The 5654-nt window shown below is 41.1% G+C and overlaps 1 non-coding gene across 1 annotated transcript; it reads right to left on the reverse strand.

The window, feature by feature from the left end:
* Positions 1-509: 509 nt before the first annotated feature.
* Positions 510-616, reverse strand: LOC141640684 (small nucleolar RNA R71). The gene has a single exon (XR_012543121.1). It is a non-coding gene; the product is annotated as a small nucleolar RNA R71 (small nucleolar RNA).
* Positions 617-5654: the final 5038 nt, after the last annotated feature.

The following is a 5654-nucleotide window of genomic DNA, read 5'->3' on the forward strand; positions in this document are numbered from 1 at the left end:
CGAACAATAGGAGACTTGTTAGGAGGAATTTAAGAGGTATTAGTGAAGTTGTTCAACCAACTATTGAGTTCGTCAACCCTTTCGCAATAGAAGGAGAGGAGAACCCATTACACAATACCCCACAAAATCAACCTACAATGCCTAAATTCTCGTCACACTCCGTACCCACCGAGGAGAACCTACCAAATGGTACTCCTACACCGCAACATCTAACCGGAAATTTTATTGCCAAGTCCTCCTTCATCCAATTAGTTGAAAGGAGCCAATTTGGGGGGATGCCTAGTGAAGACCCTCATTCTCATATGGAAACCTTTTGCGACTATTGTGATGCAATCTCTCAAACGGGTGTGACTCAAGACCAAATTAGATGGGTCTTATTTCCTTTTTCTCTAATCGGCACCGCGAAGCAATGGTTGAAGGGCCTTGACAAGGCCACCCTCGGAATAGATTCTTGGAAGAAGTTGGCTCTAGCTTTCTACAAAAAATTCTACCCACCGGAGAAGACTAACATGATAAGAGCTCAAATTACAGGTTTTACGCAAAGGGATGAAGAATCTTTGTATGAAGCTTGGGAGCGGTTCAAGGGAATTTGTCGCTCATGTCCTCACCATGGACTTAGCGAATGGTTTTTGGTACAACAATTTTGGAACGGTTTATATGAAGATTCTAGGAACATTCTCAATATGGGATCAAATGGAATGTTCACCGAAGTTGATGACAATCAAACATGGAACAAGATTGAGGAAATGGCGGTCCATAACTCACAATATAGTAGACCTCGCAAGGCTACTAGAGGAGGAAAGCATGAAGTGGACTCCGTTACTCAATTGGGTGCTCAACTTAGTGCTCACATTGACACAATCAATTTGAAGTTTGAAAAAGCTATGGCTAGACTTGAAGAAGTCTCAAAATCACCAAAGCATCATGTTAATGCCATGACGGCATCCTCATCAATCCCAAGTGGGATATGTGAGAATTGTGGAAATTTGGGACATGACCAAGGTGAATGTAGGGGAACAAATGAACAAGTGAATGCTTTCCAAGCATACAAGAGTGGTACCCCTTATTCCAACTATTACAATGAAAACACCAAATTCCATCCAAATCTCTCATATAAAAGCCAAAATGTTCAAAACCCTCAAACAACATACACTACACCACCCATGAGAAACCAAAATCAAAGACCCTTTTTCAATCAAAACCAAGGTTACCAAAATCAAAATCCATACAATCACCAAAATGACCAAGGTTTTGATGTCCAAAAAGCGGTCCTCCAAATGCAAAAGAATCAACAAGAATTTTTCACTCAAATGCAAAAAGATAGTCAAGCAAAGGAAACCACCATCAACAACATTCTAGCTCACACCAAGATGTTGGAAACACAATTGACTCAACTAGCATCTTCAAGCTCACAAAGACAAAAGGGGCAATTACCACCTCAAAGTAATCCCCCTAGACATGATACGGTTAGTGCCATTCACCTGAGAAGTGGTACAAGGTATGAAGCACCAAGGAAGCAAGTTGAGAATGAAGTTGTGGAAGCTAGTGAAAAGGAAGAAATTGTGCAAAACTCCAAAGATGGAGAATCATCAAAAGAAGAAAGTCCAAAGAAAAATGAAGACAAGGTCAAGGAGAAGGAGCCCATTGTGATTAGACTTCCTTTTCCAAGTCGTCAAGCCAAGCCCAAATTTGATGACCAACTTGGAAAGTTCATGGAAATTGTGAAGAATTTGGAAGTCTCAATTCCTTTCACGGAATTAATCAATCACGAGCCGGCCTATGCGAAATACATGAAAGATATCCTCACAAAGAAGAAGTCGATCCGGAAGCTTGAGACTACCGCCTTCACTAAGGTGAGTAGTGCAATACTTCAAGGGAGTTCACCTCCAAAATTAAAGGATCCGGGAAGCTTCTCAATACCGTGTACCATTGGCGACACGACGATCAACAAAGCCTTATGTGATCTAGGGGCTAGTGTGAGTGTCATGCCGTACTCGGTGAGTAAAAGGTTGGGGATGGGAGAGCTTAAATGAACCAACATCACACTCCAAATGGCCGATAGATCGACGAAGACACGATTAGGGATATGGGAAGATGTCCCCGTGCGAATTGGGAAGTTTTTCATCCCGGTGGACTTTGTCATTGTTGATATGGAGGAAGATTCCAACATTCCAATCATTCTAGGAAGACCTTTCCTACACACCGCGGGCGCGGTAATTGATGTGAAACATGGTGAGCTCACTCTAGAAGTGGGAGATGAAAGCATAACGTTTAATCTTGACAAGACTATGAGAGCTCCTCATTTGCATGAACCATGTTTCATGATTGATCATTATAGCCGAAAGGATGAGAGGAAGAAATCGGAACAACAATGGAAGAAGAAAATTGAAGACGCTCCATTCAAAGAGCAAGTGAAGGAGAGCTTGCAAAGCTCATCAAAATCAATCAAGGAAGAAGAGAATGGCCTCATTGGCCAAGAGAAGAATTTGGGAGAGTTGTCTCCATCAAATCAAGAGATTTTCAATGATCAACTTAATGAAGTTTGTGGTCTTTGGGACGACGAATTTGAAGGGATTTTTAATCCCTACATTGGTAATGCCATCGATCAAGACCGACAACAAGGGCCAAGGTCTATTGAAGACCTCTACCATGATAATGAACAAGCTTTTGATTACTTTTTCAAGGTGTTGAGCAACATCAACAACACCTTGGACATGCCCCCTTGACATCTCATCAAGAATGAGAGTTTGGTGGAGTCCTCCCTAAACCACCATTTGTAAATATTTCTAACTCCCTAACTCGCATTTCAATTCTTGTATTTCAATTTTGTCATCTTTGGATTTATTTTATTTACTTTGATCAAGATAATTGTCATGTTTGAGAGAAGTGAGGGAGGGACTAATAATTTTAATTGATGTGTAGTGCTTTACCTTAGTGTGGGGATGGCAATTGCCTAGGCTATCCATGCCTTAGTAGTGCCCCCACAATGAAGAACACAAGACATGAAGAAAGAATGGAAGAATGACAAGGGATATGCATTGTGCACGGATGGAACTGAATCCGGGTACAAGGGGTCGAATCCGAACGGATTCAAGAGAATCCGCCCGTCTTCAGTAATCCGAGCGGACTGAGTTGAAGACGCACGTCTTTATAAGCTGAGATTTTGGAAGATTTTTGACTGTAAGAGAATTCGGGCGTCTTGCACTATAATCCGCCCGTCTCTGATAATCCGTCCGTCTTGGACAGAAGACGCACGTCTTCAGTGCTGAGTAAAACAAGAAAAATTTCCTGGACTGAAATCCGTCCGTCTTCAGGCAAATCCGCCCGTCCAGTATCAAGAAAATCCGAGCGTCTTCTCCAGAATCCGCCCGTCTTTAGGCGAGTTTTATAAAACCCAGAAAGACCAGAATCCGCCCGGATTTGGCAGAATCCGCACGGATTGCCCCTGCAGTTCAAAATTTTTGGTCTTTATAAAATCCCTCCCACCTTCATTCATTCATTCATTCATTCATTCATAACACTACTTCAAAACATCAAAACCCTCACCCTCTCCATCACAAAATCAAATTTCCTCAACTACATTCACCAAAATCAAATCAAATCATCCTTCTAACAACAAATCAATCACTCCTTTTTCAATAAAAATCAAAACCAAGCACAAAATCTTCAACCTTTGAGTCGATTTTTGAATTCCTAAAGGCAAAGCCTTTCACCTTTAAATCGATTTGGGTATACTACAAATTGAAGATTTTTCATTCTTTTCTTGGTTAGTTCATCAATGGCAAGGACTAAGGGAGCAACAAAGGCACCAAAGGCACTTTCGCAAAGGCAAAAGACTCTTCAAGCAAAGAAAGCATTGGCTATGGTGGTAGCAACACCAACCTTGGAAGTGCAACAACAACAACAACAATCTTCTATGGGAGCAACAACATCTTCTACTCTGGAAATCGATCAACTTTTGCAATATCTGGAGGTAACTTTTATTTTCAAAACCCATAGAGATACTTTTGCCAAGTTTGCTAGGAAATCAATTCAATCCACCAAATTTATATGTGAAGATAACTTAGAAAAATTGGGTGTCCTTGAGCAAACTAGAGCCTTTTTCAAAGCCATGAGGTTAGAGAAGTTGTTTGAATCAAAAGAATTGACATACCCCTCCCTTACCTTGGAATTTTTGAGTTCTTTGAAAGTCACCAAAGTTGTTTGAAAGTCTTAGTGATGAACCAAGTTATTTTAAGAATTATGGAAAGTATGACCCCGACCCTCTTTGGGAGGCAATTTCCGGGAGGAAATTTGAGGACTTTCATGCGAGTCGTGCTCTTTTAGTCCACCACCTGGGCATAAGAGTATGGCACAAGGTCATAGGCAACACCATTATTGCAAGGAAAGATACCAACCATTTCACCAAACTTGATTTTATTCTTCTTGAATCGGCTTTGAACATTGGAAGAGTACACACCAAGCCTTTCAACTCTTTGAGGCTCTTGGTAGATAGATGGCTCAACATTGATTGTGGGAAGAAGGGCACTACCGTTATTGTCAATGGCGGCCTAGTCACTATCCTAGCTAAGTACTTTGATCCTAACTTCAATAAGGATAACAAGTACAAAGCAAAGGAGGGTGGTCATCTTGTTGATTTGCATACTATGATACACAAGTACAAGTGGGTTGCTCATAACCCTCTTGATACCAAGTATGGATGGCTCACTAGTGAAGCTAGATCGTTCACCTTGCCTTCAAAGATTTGTCGTCTAAGCGTCCACCGGACCAATTATCTACTTCCCCTTTCTAAAGAGGCCGAGTATATTATTCAACAACAAAAGGGTGAACTTGAAATTCCCTCCTCTTCCATTGTCATACCACCTTACCCCTTTGAGTATCAAGAGTTCAAGCCGGAAGGAGTTGAAGCTAGAAATGATTATTTGACTCTTCTCATGCAAGCAATGCACAAGCAAGCCTTTGAGGATCGGAAAAATGCTTACTTGACTCAATATCCACCCCTCCTACACTTAGCTAGGCAAGGACTACTTGATCCATCATGTCCTTTGCCTAGTTGGGCGGATAGAGAAGTCCTATTTCCGGGTGCATCTAGGGTCGCTTCGGGTGACAATGAGGTTGTTGGTAATGAAGAAGTTGATGATAACATTGGTGAAGAAGCAAGTGAAGAAGGAGAAAAGGATGATGAAATGGATGATGAGCAAAGTGAAGAAGCAAATGAAGAGGGAAGTGGCAATGTGACCACTTCTAATGAGGAAAGTGATGATGGTGATGACATGATGGAAGATTAGCAAGCCTTGGAGACTCCTACCCTCTCATGGTTTGTCTATTTCTCTCTTTGTTTTAATTATTTTTCTTGATCATTGTTGGAGTAGTCCTAGCACCAAAGAGGACTCACACCTCGGTACCATTGAGGTGTTCTCATTTTATTGTTCCCATTTTCAAAATCCAAAATGACAAATTAGTCTCATGCATTGCATAGTGTGTGCATGAACTACACCCATACTTGGACATTAGCAATAGTGTCTCACTCGGTTTGGGGAAGTTAATGCATACACAACGGGAGGTAATTTAAATTATCCTCTCCGTCATAACAAAAACCATGCATCATGTAGTATAGCTTAGTATAGATTGCATTTAGTATAGAAATTATGCAT

The sequence above is a fragment of the Silene latifolia genome, unplaced genomic scaffold (genome assembly GCF_048544455.1).
Source record: "Silene latifolia isolate original U9 population unplaced genomic scaffold, ASM4854445v1 scaffold_96, whole genome shotgun sequence".
In the NCBI taxonomy this organism is placed as follows: Eukaryota; Viridiplantae; Streptophyta; class Magnoliopsida; order Caryophyllales; family Caryophyllaceae; genus Silene; species Silene latifolia.